At 49.8% G+C, this 16,761-nt stretch overlaps 1 protein-coding gene across 2 annotated transcripts in view; it reads left to right on the plus strand.

The window, feature by feature from the left end:
* The window catches only part of Hspa12a (heat shock protein family A (Hsp70) member 12A), a 64,453-nt gene that overhangs the window by 8,244 nt on the left and 39,448 nt on the right, over positions 1-16,761 (plus strand). The window lies entirely within an intron of this gene.

Here is a 16,761-nt window from a genome sequence, read left to right on the forward strand (position 1 = left end):
CTGCCTCCCTTGGGAGCTGTTGGAATGTTGGCGATGCTTCCTCCACAGTGTCTTACCTGGGCAGTTCCTCCTGCACCTGCTACATGTTGCCTGGTCTGAAGTTTGGATTGTTGATCAATCCTTGACTTTATCCCATTCAGTGGGGTCCTAGGAGACACTGCTACTCTCCCAACTGGTTTAGTGTTTTCCCAGGGGTCCACGGCATCATTGAGATGAGAATGAAGACTTCTTGGCTCCCAAGCAGGGAAAACTATCAAAGTATTAAAGAATTAGGGGCGGGGGTTGTGGCTCAGTGGAAGAGTGCTTGCCTAGCATGCATGAGGCACTGGGTTCAATTCTCAGCACCACAAATAAATACATAAAGGTCTATCATCAACTAATAAATAAATAAATAAAGAATTAGGAAAATATCTACAAAAAGCTTTGCATTCCATTTGCTCTTGCTATGTAACAAACCATCCCAATATCTAATGACTTAAAAATAATCATTTCATTTGCTCATAATTTTGTGGGCATGTCTCTGTTGGGTGGTTCTTTTGCTGGTCTTGCTTGTGCCTGTAACCATCTGGCGGCTCTGCTGGGCTGGACAGTCCCAAGATGGTCTCACTCACAGGCATGGGGGTTGGTGTGGGCCATGGGCGGGGCTTTTGGCCTCTGGGAGCCGCGGGAGCTTTTTTGATATGGTGGTCTCAGGCAGCAAGGGGGTGAGAGAGAGAAAGTTCCAAGATCTCTGAGGCCTTGCTGGGAAGGCATGTAAAATCACTTCTGCTACATTCCAGTGGCCAGTACAAGTCAGCAGGACTGGTCAGATACAAAGGTGGAGAAGTGGACTCCAGCTCTCAGTGGGAAGCCCTGCAAGGGATCTATGACTGTGTTTAATCTAACAGAGTCAGCTTAACTAAACTGTTCAAAGAGTTAGCCTTAACAATTGCTATCACGTTTTAAAACAGCAGCTTGCTGGTTAAATCTTCTATCTTCCGAAGACCTGCGAGTCCACAGGTTCATTTTACAGTTAAAATTGTTGTGCTGTAACGTGCGTTTCCCAGGCAGGTGAATGGTGTTGGTGTGGGTGAAAGTTGTGTCGGCTTCTTTGCCGTTTTTCCCAGCACCTTTGTGTTTTTGTAGAGCAGGGTGCGCTTTCTCATGGTTAAAGAGTAACATATGAAGAACTGAAAAATAAAAAATAAGTAAAAAGCTGAAAAGTTACAGATACACTTGCCTTTAGCACACATCACAGCTGCTTTTGTGATGTCCTTGCCCTTAAGGTCTTGAGGAGGCTGAGGCCACGTGAAGGAGCTGTAGGGACCTGCTTTATGAGAAAGTAGTGGGTGCAGGCAAGGCTCTGCATGGGTTTTAGCTCTGATAAGAATGTTCTCATAAGAAGCAAGACCCCCAGGCCTTTCATCTCCAAGGAGGCACTGGAGCTCCTGGCTGGTCTCGGCTTGACTGTGCCGGGATTTCTTTAGAGCTGTGTTGGTTTTGGGAACAGTTCTGGTAATGAGGTTCCTTAGGTGTTCAGCAATGTACACCATCTCAGTTTCCCCCGTGAATCCTGTTATTGGGAGTGTGTGGTTTTGTAGACGTGAAGATTTTCAGGAAAACATATGCATCATAGTAGAGCTGCTTGTATTTACCTGTAATGTGGGACGAGTGGGATGGGTACATTTGCTCAGTCCAGGAGTGGGGCCTTGCATGGCTCAGCTGACAGCAAGAGCCTCTGGTCACTTTTCTCATCTTCATCTCACATCTGAGTATCTGGAATGAACCTTGCCGACTGCTTTACTTCCCAGGTGTTTGCAAGCATTTGGGGTAGCTTTGCCTACCACTTTCTAGTTTTAATACCAGAAACTGAGGCTCCAGGAAGGTGGCAAGTTCTGCAGGATGGAGCTGCTGATCCACCCACCCAGCCAGCACCCCAAGACCTCAGAGGGAAGTGGGTCCGGCCAGTATCCTTTGTCTCCTCTAAACTGGCAAAATGACCTCCCTTGTTCCCTCCTGGTTTGTGTAAATCAGCCAGTGGTCTCCCTGATTTCTCTGTGACCAGGAACAGTGGTCCCTGTGCACAGATTCCTGGTTCCTTTTGGGACCCAGAGATGCAGGCATGTGGGCGGAGCCTGCTGACTGAGGCCTCTGGCCAGCCTCTTTTTGTTTTCCCTGAGGTTTTCTTGGGCTAAAGGCTAAATTTCTCCTGTCAGTTCCTTCCTTTTCCTTTTCTCATTGTTCATGAGGGACCATCTCTCTATCGGTCGAGACAGAAACCAGCACGAAAGTCAGGAGTCCCGTTTCCAAAGTTATTGTCAGAAAACAGAGCTCATGGCGGCAGGTGAACCTGGGTTGTCAGACACCAGGCGTGGCCCCGTCCTCTCACTTTACAGGTTGGCAAATTGAACTCAGGGAGGGAACAGAGAGCCTCAGACCACTTGGCAGAGCCCAGATAAGAATCCAGCCTGCTGATTTCCTCTACCTGCCTCCCAGCTGAACCCAGAGATGGCTCAGAATCCAGTAGCCACTGACTTCAATCAGTCAGAGATGGCGTGAGGATCCAACAAGACCTCTTTGCTGCTAATAAGTTAATGACTTGTCCCTCCCTGCAGAAGTTACATTTAAAAACATTGTCGAAGAAGTAGAGCTTAACCCAGAGACATGAGGTGTGAAATCAAATTGTTATGAATCAAAGAGACCTTCATGGTGGAGCCCAGGCAGAGCTTTCCTGTATGCATTCTTGTACAGTCCCTCACTTGACCTTGGACTTAACCTTGGTGGTTGCCTGTGTTTCTGTGCATTGTCCTTTGCACAGTGTCAGCTAAACAGCCATTCATTAGGGTTTTTGGTGGCAGATACTAGCCAGAGGAAGTAAAAATGGTAACTTCAAGTGAGCATCCTGGGGTGGCTGCTGGAGTGCAGGATTTGGGTGGTGACAAGTGTCGGGAGCCTGACAGTTCTCCTCCCCCTCCCTTGCTTCTGCATTGCCTAGCCTGTCACCCACTTGATGTGCACGCCATCTTCAGGGCCAGTGCGGCCACAGACGGTACTAATGTGGAAATGACAAATTCCAGTTCCAGAAGGCCTGCCAATCTGTCTGTTTTCCTGTCTTTCCCTCCCCAGTCCAGATTCCCAGAGGATGCCCCTAGGCTTAGGGATGATTAGGAACCTGACCCTGGAACAGTTATCCTGGCCAGAGGATAGAGTCACCTTGTTAATGCAGGAGGGGGGGAATTAAAGGGGTGCATTGTCCGACCATCAGAGGTGATTGTCTCCTAAAAGTAGTTACAGTAGCTGAGTGAGCTACGTGTAGTAGGTAGCTCCTAGTCAAGGGCCACCCATGCCTAGAGAATGAGTGGGCAACCTGTTGGAAAGTTTGCTCTAAGTGTTTCATGCTGCACTGGGTAACTGGCCCTTTGGTCTGTGTTAAGGTACAGACCTATGCATGTTCTCCTGGAGCCTGCTGGGCCATGGTCTGTCCATGTGGCACTGGCCAGCTGGCCTCATTTGAGGAGACCATGGGCATGAGATCCCTGTAGTTTCCCTGGGCCAGCAGTTAGAGCATAGCTGCAGGGGACCCTCATTCATCTGCTGATACTGAATACATCATCTTGCCTTGGCAAGATGTCTTGAAGATTAGTGACAGTCCATTCCTTCGGGTTGGCCTGGTAGTCTTGGCCAGGACTCCTGCTGGGATAGGTGGGGGGGGGTGTGTCAAGGTTAGGGTAGGAAGTCATCCAGGGTCAGGCAGTCCCTGAGGAGAAGACCTAGCTGATGGAATGGGGTAGGAGGGACCCCAGGCCTGTCTTGAGGATACTAAGGCAGAGTAGGTTTCGGAATCCATCAGTGCTTGATTCAAATTCTGGTGTCACTTCTTCCTAACTGTGAATTCAGTCAAGTCGTTTGACCTCTCTGGACTTCAATTAAGTGTAAAAAAGCACCCAACACACCATGCCTGGCAGCTAGTATGGGGTGGGTGCTTAGTGGGGGGAAATAAGCTTAGTGGAATTAGAAAGTCCTGGTGGAGTCCTGACTCTCACACTGCTGGTCATCTGACTTTGGCCTGAGCAAGTGACTCAACCTCTCTGACCTGTGACCTCATCTGAAACATGTCATTAGCACAGGATGGTCCTGAGCATCAGATGATATAAAGTATATAAAGAACCTGCCCTGACCACAGAACAGGGGCATTGTCGTTATTATGTAAAGCCCCACTGGGCACACGAGGAGCTCAGGAGGGGCATATTAGAGAGTGGAACTGGCTAAATATGGGGGGGGGGTTCTCTGCTGGGGAAAATTTTTAAAGTCAAATGTATGGAGGTATAAATTACATAAGTTGAAGCTCATGCTTTTTAGGCTTATAATTGCATGAGTTGTGACAAAGGCTTGTAGTTATGCAACCACCATGACATCAATATATAGAATATTTCCAACCTGGGAGAATTTCATCATCCAGGGAATTTTGCACACAGGATTTTTCTTGTCTGTGGAGGACCCCAACTCAGATTGTGGGGGATCCCAAGGCCTGGACCAGGAAGGAACCTCCGAAGTCTACCCAGTGGAAGGATCCCAGCCTGTGCCCTGTTTTTTTTTTTTTTTTTTTTTTTTTTTGGTAGTTGTAGATGTGCAGCATGCCTTTATTTTATTTGTTTATTTTTTTATGTGGTGCTGAGGATCCAACCCAGCGCCTCACACGTGCAAGGCAAGCGCTCTGCCACTGAGCTACAGCCCCAGCCCTGCCCTAAGGTTTTTATAGTCAAGTGTTGGGAGTGGGATTCCGTGGGCCTTCCCAGCCTGCTCCTCGTCAGTTCTGCAGAAGGGAAGCTAGAACATTCAGGTGAACTTGGTCAGGCCCTGGCTGGGCAGTTTTGCCAGGCAGAGGCTGAGAACCCACTGGCCTGAGAGCTGAGAACAGCCCATGTTTGTGTGAAGCACCCAGAAAGCCAGGGCTAGTGAGGCTTGGCCCAAAGTGAGGGTGCATGGCCCTGCTTGCATGTGGCCACCTGGGCATGGATGTTTGGGGACCTTGTGTCAGAATTGCCTAGCCCATGAGAGATGGCAAAGTGAGCCCCACCCAGAAGGACGTGGCTTGAGGACTGGGGAGGGCTCCCTGCACCTGCCACTGCCTCAGCTCTGGGAGTTCCACCACTGGAATGAGTGTCTTTTAGTCACACAGACGTGATTTGGTGCCAGGTTCCTTTGGGCTAGCGTTATTTCCCCAGTGTCCTCTTGTCAAGGGTAACTCCTGTTCTGCAGATGAAGTCCTTAGCTAGGTAAGCAGTAGCAATGAGCTTTGAGTTGTGTGTGCCATCTCTGACCCACAGGGAGCCAGCCATCTCTAGCACAGTGCTGAGGGGGCCAAGACCACTTCTAGCTCTGTTGGAAAGAATGTGATAATTGCTAAGTGCCTCATCTCCCAAATGCCAGCCTTTGGGTCAGTAAGTGATCGTCTGTGATCAATGAAACCTACAGTGGCCTGTGAGGAAGTCACCCAGAGCACCGGGTAGTAGGTTTTCATGAAGCTAAATTTATTCCATCTCAGACTTTCTGGGAGCACGCTGCTCTGGTGGGAGAGTGGTACATTAGCAGCCAGTAAGTCCTGTCTCCAGGTACTCACACCTTCTCCCACCTGGACTGGGGCTTAGCCATGTGACTTGTTCTGGCCAATAGCATGTCAGCAAAGAAAACCAGCAGAAGACTGCATTGACTGTTAGTCTGCTTTCCATCCCTGTACCTGAGAAAAGTAACTTATAAAGAAAAAAGTTATTTGGGCACATGGTTTCAGAGGCTTAGTCTATAATCCGCAGATTTGCTGCTTTTAGGCCTTTGGTGGTGGTGACCAGACCAGAGGGCCATGATGGAGAGTATGTGGCCCAGCAAACTCTTCACCTCCTATGGGACCTCCCACTAGGCCCAACCTCCTGAAGATTCTACCACCTCTCAGTACCCTGGGGACCAAGACTTTAACACATAGTCCTTTGGGGGACATTCAGCATCCAAACTATAGCAACATCTGTCAATGTGTTGGGACTTGCCCACTCGTAACTCTGTTATTTAGGAAATCCAGGTTGTCCTGCTGGAGAAACTACAGAGGGTAGCCGAGGCCCCTGCTGGACCATCCAGCCGAGCATCAGACCCGAGTGAGGCCGCTTTGGACCACCTAGTGCCTGTCAAACCTTCAGTTGACTTTAGCTGCATAAATTGACTCCAGATGAGAAAATCCCAAATTGTGGAATTCTGTGCATATATGCAATTATTTGAGCCACTAAACTTTGGAGTGAAAAAATATTTTAGTAGCAGTAGGTAGTTAGTATGATCCTACTTTCCCTTTCTTTTCTGAACTGAATATGGCAGCAGATAGATGATGGATTTAATAATATTAATATCACTAATATCCTCATGTCTGCTCTTGGCAAAATAAAAACATGATGATACTTAGTCAGGTCCATAAATTTGGGGGAGGAGGGAGATTTTGCCGCTTGGTAAATTGAGGCATCTTTGGACCACTGAATTAGTGGAGATCTGGGTGGCAGTGGCTGTGCAGGCTTGGGTCTTTAAATGTCATTAGCACTCCAGTTAGTGTGACTTAGATTATCAGAGTGAGATTATCAGAGTCTTGTCAGTGTTTTGTGAGCCACCTCTTCATGTTCCAGATGAAGAAACAGAATCCTAGAAAGTGACAACCAGCTGATGAGCACACCTGCTGGCAATAAGGTCATGCTGTTTCCTCAGGGCAAGCCAAGGCTCTGAATGTCTCTGTGGGATATTAGGGATGGCCAGGAGGCTGAGAAGGGGATTGTGGGGTTACAGCATCTCATTTGGGCCTGGTGGTTTGTGAGGGCACCCCAAAAGGTGAATTTGTTAGTCCATTTTCTGTTGCTGTAATAAAATGCCTGAGACCAGGTAGTGTAGAAAGAATAGAGGTTTATTTGGTTCCTGGTTTTAGAGGTTGGGAAGCCCAAGAACCTAGTGCTGCCATCTGCTCAGCATCTGATGAGGGCCTTCTTACTGCAGCATAACCTGGTAGAGCGTAGCACAGGGTCAGACAGCAAGTGTGCTAGCTCCGATCTCTCTTCCTAGCCACTAATGCTATGGAGGGCCCCACCCTTGTGACCTCATCTTACTCTGATTTCTTCTCAAAGGCGCCACCTGCAAATATAAGCATATGAATTTGAGGATTAAGATTCTAATACCTGAACTTTGGGGGGACATTCAAACCGTAGCAGGGACTGTGGGAAGTAGAGGATTGTCTGCCCTAGGAGATCAGCCTTTTGGGGTGTCATTGGAAGACGGTGGGCAGTGGTACCAGAGGCCCAGCAAGTACCTAGTTCTGCTTGTTGCTTGCGGGGTCCTGCCGGATCTATCCCAGGAGAGGCTGCTGGGAGTGCGCGTGGGAAGGGAGAGGGAGTGATAGCGGTGGAGGTGGAGGGAGAGAGAGGCAGACCCAGGAAGAGAGAGACAGAAGTCGGAAGCTTCTGGTTGGTTTCCCTTGGGACTCCTTTGGTGCATTCAGATGTGAACCCATGAGGACACGCTGGTCACGACATGGATTCTGCCCCAGTGCTGCACTCATTGGGCCTTCAGTGAACATTCAACACAAACTCAGAAGCCAAAGACCCAGCGGCCCTGCCGTGGATGACAGCTCTGCTGTGACTCACAGAAAACTCGAGAGTTTTTTGCCTCAAGGTAGCAGCCCGACTCCCTTCCCAGGACCCTCCTCCTACACCACACCTCGCCCAGGCTCCAGCTCACAACTGGTGTCTTTCTACGAGAGAATTTGTAAATCTGCTTCCATCTCTGAATCTGTGTACAAAATTCAAGACGCCCCTCCTCTACCCATTTCCCCCTCCTCTCATGGCTCGGAACCTGTTGGGGCCACGTGACCATCCCAGCTCCAGTGGCGCCCTGCCATTCCCAGCTCCAGGCTTGCTCCCAGATTTGGCAACTGAACATCATAACTCTCACCCATGTCAATGATTAAAGCCAAGGTCACTGCCAGTTGGAAAGCTGGAGGTCAGCAGGGGAGCTGTGTGTGAGGTCCAGGGTTCTCCCCACTCTGTCCCATTTGGGAAGTCAAGAGTTGAAGCCAGAAGCAACACCCATAAAGTGTAGCTCCTGGGACCTGGGTGGGCTGGGTGGGGTGAGGCAGTTCCAGAGCCCCTTCTGGAAGGGTCCCTGACATGTGTTCTCTTTGGGAAGCTATGTTGTACCGGGGACCAGCTCAAGTCCTGGGTGCAAGCCTCAACCCTTCTGTTTACCGGTGATGGGTGCATGGACAGGCCCTGAACCTTCCTGAACTTTCATTTCTGTTTCCTAATCTGAAGATGGAGCCAAGAAAAGCAGCCAAATCTTCTTGGTATGGCCCCACAGGGAGAGAGTGGGTGGTGGCAACCTGATGTTCTGAGCCCAAGCATGGATAGTTCATCCTTGTCCTGGATAGTTTTGGGGACATTTCCTTGTGGCCTTATCTCAAACCACAAAAAGCCACTCCTAAGACCCAGGTGGTCCTTCCAAGGAGGAGAAAGGCCTGGACACTTCCCCAGGCTCAGTAGAAGGCACAGAAGTAGACCTGAAAGTGGCCCTAGCTCTCTTCCTTGGGTTCAGGGTGGGTGCTGTGGTGCCTCAACTGGGGCTGCTCCGTCAAAGATGGCTCAGCAGAGCAAGGCTCATGCCTGGGCAGAAGTGACCCTGGCTCAGATATTGGGTTGTGGTCAGAGGCCCTCAGCCGGGCATTAGGAAAAATGACAGATGAGTCTGGAAGGCCCAGCCCCTCTCCTCGGAGGTGTGTTGGCAGTGGGTGGGAGCAGCTGGGTTCTATAGCGGAGCAGGCGGAGATGCTCCCTACCCGCCAGGGCCTCTGCTCCCATCTGCAATGTGTGTTTGCAGCGGGCAGGAAGCCTCATTCCAGCTGCTCCAAGTCCCTTGTCACGGGGCAGCTTTGCTTCCTATTAGCTGGTGCTAATGCTGGTGCCCCATGTCCTGCAGAGGGCAGAGCTGTTGGGGTGAGGCTGCTGCCTGCTGGTGGTACAGCTGGATAGAAGGAGGAGGCAGTGTACCTTGCTCATGGTGGCAAGCTGGCGGCCTGGAAACACATGTTTGCTCATCCATTATCTTGGATAAATTGGATACATTGCCTATAATTAAAAATATGAGAGAGTTCACACGAAGTCTGGCTTTCTGGCTGTTTTGTTGAGCTATAGCGCTGCAGTCCCTGCAGCGGCCCGGGCTGTCCGGTTTGCGAGGTCTTCTTCACACTGTACTGTTCCTGCCATTGAGCTGATTTTTTTCCCTTCTTCATCTCAATTGTATTGCTGTTTTTCTTAAGGCAGAGCAAAGGGAAAGGTTCTGTATGGACAACCCAGTAACAGAGAGGCATCAAAAGCAATGCCTCTGTCTTTGGGTCACCTGCCTGACTCCTGTGCAGGAGACTTTGGTGATCCCTGAGAGCAGGTGGAACTCGGGCTTGGAATCATCAGACCTGGATTCAAGTCAGCTTTGCCTCTTGATGGCTTCGAGGGAGGTTTTATCCCTCGTTACACGTCAGTTTCTGAAAGCAGGGTAATGGTGCAGGGTGGAGCGAGGACACAGTGAGAGGGTGGGCAAAGGACAAAGCTGAGTAAGGGACATGGCCTCAGCAGCCCAGGTTAGGAACCTTAATTGTTAGTCTTCATTATTATTATTGGTCCAGTATATGTTCCATAGGGTTACAAAGTTTAGCAAACAGCTCATGGATTTTTACATATGGATATACCTATGTGTGGTGAGTGGAATAATGGACCCCCAAAGATATCTGCTCTGGTCTGAATGTTTGTGTTACCCCAAGTTCATATGTTGAAACCTAGTCACCAGGGAGATGGTCTCAGGAGGTGAGGCCTTTGGGAGTGATTAGGTCCTGAGGGAAGAACCCTCATGAATGGGATTGGCTCCCTTATGAAAGAGGCCCCAGAGAATTGCCCTTCCCCATCCACTATGTGCGGTCACTGTGAGAAGGTGCCATCTCCAATACCCCCCAATCACTGAATTTGCCCATGCCTTGATCTTGGATTTCTCAGTTTTTAGGACTGAAAAATTAAGTTCTGTTGTTTATCAGTTACCCAGTTTCTGGTATTTTCTTACAGTATCCTGAGCAGACCAAGACAGTGTCCATGCCTTCCCCCACAGGAACACATTCCTAACATGTTACCATGGCAGGACTTTGTAGGTGTGATTAGGTGAAGAACCTGGAGATGAGGAGATCATCCTGTAGTATCTGGTGGCCGGGGTAATCCGTGTAATCACAGTGTCCTTAGAAATGAAAGAAAGCAGGAGAATGGGAGGCAGCCGGGTTGGAAGTTGGAGGAGGGACATGAGCTAAGAAATGCAGATGTCCTCTAGGCAGGGTATGGATCCTCCCTGGAGCCTCCAGATGGACCTGGCCCTGTTGACACCTTGACTTTAGCCCAGCGAGACCCATTTCAGACGTCTGACCTCCAGAATTGTCAGAGAATACATTTGTCTGGTTTTAAGTCCCCACATTGGCGTAATTTATTATAACAGCTATAGGAATCCATGCATTGTAACCATGCCAGTCAAAATACAGGAAATTGGACCCCCCCAGAAAGTTCTCTGTGCCTCTTTCCAGTACCTACCTACCCCTTGGACTAGTTTTGCCTGTTCTTGAACTTCCTGTGAGTGGAGTTGTGGGGAATGTGTACCTTGTTTTCCAGGGTCTCATATTCTCCCTGGTGCTTTGAGTGGCTCCATTTTGGTTGTGAGTAGCAGTCCCTTGCAAGGGTGTGCCATACTTTGTCTATCTTTGTCTTTCTCACAGGTCTTCCCTTGGGGACCCACAGCAACCTGTGAATGGGACAGTTGTAGTTGTAGAAACTGAGGTCTGGCACAGGGTCTGTCTGCTTTAGAGTTGGCGAGGACAGAACTTGGTATCCCTCTTGGTATCTTCCAGCTAACTCTGGGTCCTCAGACACGTCCTTCGCCCCTGGAAGAGCGGCTCAGGGCCATGTCTGCTTGGAGGTCAGCCATGAGGGTCAGCTCCTCCCACAGGAAGGACAGCAGCGCCTTTCTCCCTGGAGTCTGTGCACAAGACACGCTGGAGGATGGCAGATGGCTTCCCAGATGGCAGAGAGCACAACCCAGCTGGTCCAGGGGATTGTATGAGGGGCAGTAATGACAGGGGTAGTGGCCAGGGGCTAATGGAGGCTCCCCATTGGTTAAAATATTGGATCTGATATGAAGTCGAGAGCTCCAGCTTAAGGCTGGGAAGGACGTGATGAAATTGGTGGTTCTGAGGAGACCCTGGGGACAGTCTGGAGGCAGAGGGTGTAGGGCCCTCTGGGAAGATTCTGCCTTGCTCTGCCCTCCCCGCCCCCACAGCTGTCCCCTTCCCATCTTGCTCACTCAGCACAGCAGCCCTTGCAGCCGCCAGTCAAGCATCACCTCCCAGAAGCTCCCTTCCCCACCCGCCTCCCTCTGTGTCCTCTGCCCTCAGACCTCTTAGACCCTCACCCCAGTGTCATAGTGAGTTTACGGCAGAACAAAAGTTTACAGTGCTTTTTTTAAAAAAATATCTTTTTAGATGTTGATGAACCTTTATTTTATTCATTTATTTATATGCGGTGCTGAGAATCGAACCCAGTGCCTCACACAGCCCCAGTCCACAGGGCTTTTACTTGCAATATTTCATTTGAAATTACTCCCTGAAAATGCGTGGTCAGAGGCTCATGATTGAAATGACCGTGATGCGTGGCTTGTTTCTCCACTGCCTGTTGAGTTTCCAGAACCTTCTTGTTCACTAACCCACAAGACTCTGAGCTTTGTGACCACACTATTCAGGACCCTCCAAGGCTAGGTCTGTGGAGAGGGAGAGAGGCCAGGAAGTTAAAGGTTGAAAGAGTGGGGCCTGTGTGGGTGTCCCTGCCACTAGCCCCCGCTTTTCCTAGTCTGAGGCCTTCCTGTGGACACCTCCCATGGCCAGTGCCCTGGACTCAGACATTCCGGGCTCAGTGGGGTGTGCCTGCAGGGAGTCAGCATGGTCCCTCTGTGATGGTCTGGAGCATTCCACTCTGCAGAGGAGAGGCCAGCTGATTAATTGAGTTGCAGACAGAGCTGTTAAAGATAACAGTGAAGTCAGAGAGGCCGTCCTTCAGGCCTAATCAAGTGGGCAGGCCTGCATCCTGGGAGGGACAGGCCCGCAGTAATGAAAAACCAGAGACAGACCACCCGGGTACCCATAGCCTCCTCCCTAAGCCTGGGCTCGGGCCACTGGCCATCTTGCATGGCTGTGAATGTGCAAAGTCCTGTTCCCTGGACCCAAGCACTGCGTTACTGGAGTGCAGGGGCTGGACAAGGGGTCCTGGGAGGCCGTGTGTGCTGAATCTCTCATGTGTACATGACATGCATGTACCATGTGACACCCATAATAATTCTGAATATTTTAAGCTATCGACTGATCTCCCCAGGGCCCCTTAAGCCCATGTTATTTCCTGGCATTTCTAAGGACTCTGAGACCTGCTGTCCCCACCGCAGCTCAGTAAAGAATTTGGAGGGACTCACATTTGCATTTTAGTATGGTCCAGGGCAGGAGTGGGGAGGAGGGTGGGGTTAGGAGTGTGGGGATTGTTTGCTCTGTTCCTGCTGTTAGTTGTTCACACCAGAGTTTTTGTTTTGTTTTAAGTGACACTGGTTTGCTTTAAGTTCAAATTCAAAAGCTTACAAAATTTGGTGGCCGATGTTTGCCTTCTCTGGGCAGGAGCTGAGTTGGGTATAGTGTAAAAGAGGGGACCTCTGCCAGCCTCGTCACCCTGCTTGGCGTTATGTGAGCCAGGGGATGCTCGGTGTGTGTGTGGGGTGGGGGGTGGCCCTCTGGGTCCCGTGGCTTGGGTCCCTCCCCCTGCTCTGTGGAGAGGCCTGGAGGTAAACCCCATTCCCTAGAAAGCACCCTTCTATGGCTTTGTATTTCTTGGGATAAGACTTGAGCAAATCCAGCCCTGAGGGAATCAACTGTTCATTCAGTGAAATCTCCATTTGTTTTACCTTCCTTTACGGCTCTGGAAGTTAAGATATTCTATTTCCACTCCCTTGGAGAGTAGTTATTTTTGAAATTTTGCCATGAGTGCTTAACTTAGCAAAATCTAATGTTAATCAATAACTGGACCCAGTTTACTAATTCTTTCTTCGTAAGAACGTAAATCTCCCACTGAAGGTCTTGTATTTAAAAAGTAAGAAGCAATTAGGGATTTTAAGCTTAAATGGTCTTAGCATGTCTGTGAAGGGATCTGCTCTCCTTCCTCCCAACCTGCAAGCTGGCTGCCACACGGGAAGGTGCTGCCCACTTCAGGGTGGACTGTTTCCACAGGGCAGTGGCTCTGGGTGTCCCTCTGCCCTGGGCAGCTTCTCCAGGACTCCTCCCCAGGCCACAGGGGCCTGTCCTGGCTTAGGGAGCCAAGGGACTTTTTGGGCCCTCTGACATTTGTCTTCTCTTTTCCTTCACCTTCTGGAGGACACAGTTCTGGCCCTCGCAATGGTGACAGCAAGGGCCCTCCTTTAATGCTGGGGCTGTGACTTCTGCAGGTTTTTAGGTGTCTTCTACTCTTGTTCCAGAAGACCTGGACGCTGCTTATCTTACCAGCAGGGTGTGGGCGAGTGGGCGGAGCTCGGTCCCTCTGCCAGCATCAGGATGCCTGGACTTTGGGGGTAGCCAGCTGTTCTTGGACCAGTGGCTTCAGAATATCTAAGAAAAAAGTGAAAGTAAAGGCAAGATGGTGTTGTCCCTGCTCGGTGCCCATGTTATTATGTCGACAGGGCACGGGGTGCTGGGGAGAGGCCATGCCAGCTGCTGCCTCCGTGCTGACCCCACACTGTGGACTCCCCGGCTAGGTTCACCCTGGAGAAGGAAGGAGCCTGCCCAGGTGGCAGGGGTGGGGAGGGGCTGGGGATGTTGCTCCCAGGACCCAGGGCTGTGCTCCTGAGGCAGGCAGGGCAGGGAACGGTTTTCCTACCAGGCTGTTTCTAAGCTCTTTAAGTTTTAAAATTGAGATGTAATTCCTGTTTCATTCGAGGTGTATAATTCAGTGGTTTTTAGTATTTGCAAGGTGGTGCAATCATCACGGCTGTTAAATTCCAGAACGTTTTCATCACCTTGTAAAGAGCCCACTGCCTATTAGCAGTCGCTCCCATTTCTGCTCCCTGTTTTTGCTGCTCCTTGCAGGTGGGGAAGACTCCAGTTAGCCATGGAGTCTGAACCTCAGGGCTGGGATGTGGCCCGGGGAAGGGGCTCAGCCACTGAGAAAGGGACCTGCTGGCTGTGCGATTTTTACCTTTCTCTTCCTTGTTTTTTTCTGCTGTTAAATGGGGCAAATAACTACCTATTTCCTATCTCCGTGGGCTGTTTGTAGGGATAAAAACGAGACACTGTAAGTAATAATAGCTGCACTTGTTAAAACCTTTGTCTGCTTTGTTCTTGTTTAATGCTCACGAATCCTGGGGGGTGTGCGTTATTATTATCCCAACTTAATACATAAGGAAAACCAAGCTACAGAGGACGTTAGTAGCTTGTTCAAGATTACATAGCCTGGAGCCAGTTTTTATTTGGCAAAGTGTGGAAAACCTGACTTAGTCTTGTTCATGCAAAAGGAAAATTAATTATTCCCCAAATGAGGAGTCCAGAGGTACAGCAGGCTCCGAGGTGAGGGGACTCGGCAGCTCATGGAGGTTTATCCAGTGGTGGCCACTCCTGTGTACTGGCTTCGTGTCCTGTGTGTCCACCCTCTTCCCAGGGAGCCCACTTAAGAAGCAGGATGTCTCTTTCCCGGGAGCCTGCCAGACTTCCCCTGTGTGTGGATCACACACCTGTTCTTGGCTGTCTTGTCAAGGGATGGGGTTCACCATGACTGACTTATACTGGACACATCAGCCTAGGTCTGGGGAGGTATTGCTTTCTCCCTTCTTAACTAAACTTTTGTTCTAATTAAGAAGGGAGGAATGATTTGGGGTGGACATTGCATATCCACTAAGGCTGGTGAATGAGCAGCTGGGGTTGGCCCAGTGTTCTCAGGTCCAAAGTCCCTGTGCCTAATGGCAGCCGTGGCCTCTGCACTCGGGCGCACGGCAGGCACTTAGTGAGCCTTACACCAATCCATAAAGGCTAGTTCCCACCCCACTTCCTGAGTTCTTTTGGCCCTCTGTTACCCTTCTGTAGCTCAGATAAATCTTACCTCTGCTTGAACTCTTGTAGGGATAGGGCGCTTCGTATTTTAATAGGAATTTCCTTTATTGCTGCTGTTGTTGCTATTAAGTGTCATGGCCACCTTTGTGCTTTTATGTGGATTAGAGCAAGACCCATTTTGGGTGCAAAAAAATTCAAAAGAGGTGTCCACTAGGTGATGTAGCCCTTCCATTCATGCCTTAGCATGGCACCTGTGTATAAGAACATGGTGCTCCTGTCTTTGGATGCATGCATCCCTGCTTGGGAGATCTTCCCCAGGGTGTGTATCTGTGCAGTGCACAAACTGCTCAGCTGTCCTGGGACATTGCTTCCATTAAGGAACTCTGCAGGCGATGGCAGAGTTGAAAGTTTGTGCTCCATTTCCCCAGGCACAGGGCACATGGTGGGATAAGGTGAGCTTCCTATCTGGAAGTGGTGCAACTCTCTGTCATTAGAGGGTTCAGTGGAAGGAAGGTGAATCCAACTGTACCATCTCCCTGCCCTCACATTCTGACCACTCCCCCCTCCCTAGGGAAAGAAGGTGAGCATTTGGGAGGTGAAGGATTCTTCTCAGTGTGAGACCAACTGGCCTGGAATGGCACAGCAGCTTTCCTTGGCCTCAGAACAGCTGCAGCACTGTACCATGGCCTCTGCAGGCTGATCTGTCCTGAGGTGGTTCACCATAAATTGGGGAATTAAAAGCCTGGGGTTTCCAGAGGCCCAGACAGGTGAAATCTTTTCCTTGGAGTGCGGAAGAGTTTTGTACATTGACCTGCTCAGTTTTAAAATGTGAAACTGGCCTTCCTTGTAGAAGACAGAAAGCTGAAGTCATGGTCACGTGGCTTCCCAAGTTCTCTTTGGTTGTCTAGAAAGTGCCCCTGAGCAGACAGCCTGAGTGGGAAGTCGGGCCAGACAGGTCCCCTCACCCCGGCACCAGTGGCCCTTATGCTTCCCATCACTGAGATTTTCCCTGAAGGTTTCACTTGCCAAGTTTCTGTCTGGTGAGATTCACAAGCCCAGAGGAGCAAAAGGTAAAGGAAATGCATGTGCTGACTGTGTACTTAAGCCAGGGCTCTGCCGGTCTTAGGGTGAAAGGTATGGTCCTTATCGCAGTAGAAGATGGACTGATTTGATGATGATGATTGAAGATGATGATGATGGTAATGATTATAATAAGTAACAAAATAATAATTTATTGGGCACTTGCCATGCACCAGGTTTCATAGGGTTTGTTTCATTTATTCCTTAAGGAACACCCACCTCCACCAGTACCGTTTTCTAGGTCAGAACAAGAAGTTAAGTAACTCACTCCAGGGCATGTATCCAGCAAGTGGCCAGGCTGGGATTTGAGTTTGGGCTTTCCTGACTCTGAACTTGTATCTCTGACCTCTATGTTATCAATATACCCCCTGCCCTACCTCAGTGTTTGGATTTTGAAGGATTATAGGCTTTTTAAATAGAGACCCCTGTTCAGCTTTGCAGCCCAAGGAAGAATGAGCCACATGGTCAGTTGAGCCTGGAGACAGCAGGAGAGACTACGGGGCCTGGGGAATGCCCTGTGCCTGTGACCTCCTGACTTC

The sequence above is a fragment of the Marmota flaviventris genome, chromosome 4 (genome assembly GCF_047511675.1).
Source record: "Marmota flaviventris isolate mMarFla1 chromosome 4, mMarFla1.hap1, whole genome shotgun sequence".
Taxonomy (NCBI): domain Eukaryota; kingdom Metazoa; phylum Chordata; class Mammalia; order Rodentia; family Sciuridae; genus Marmota; species Marmota flaviventris.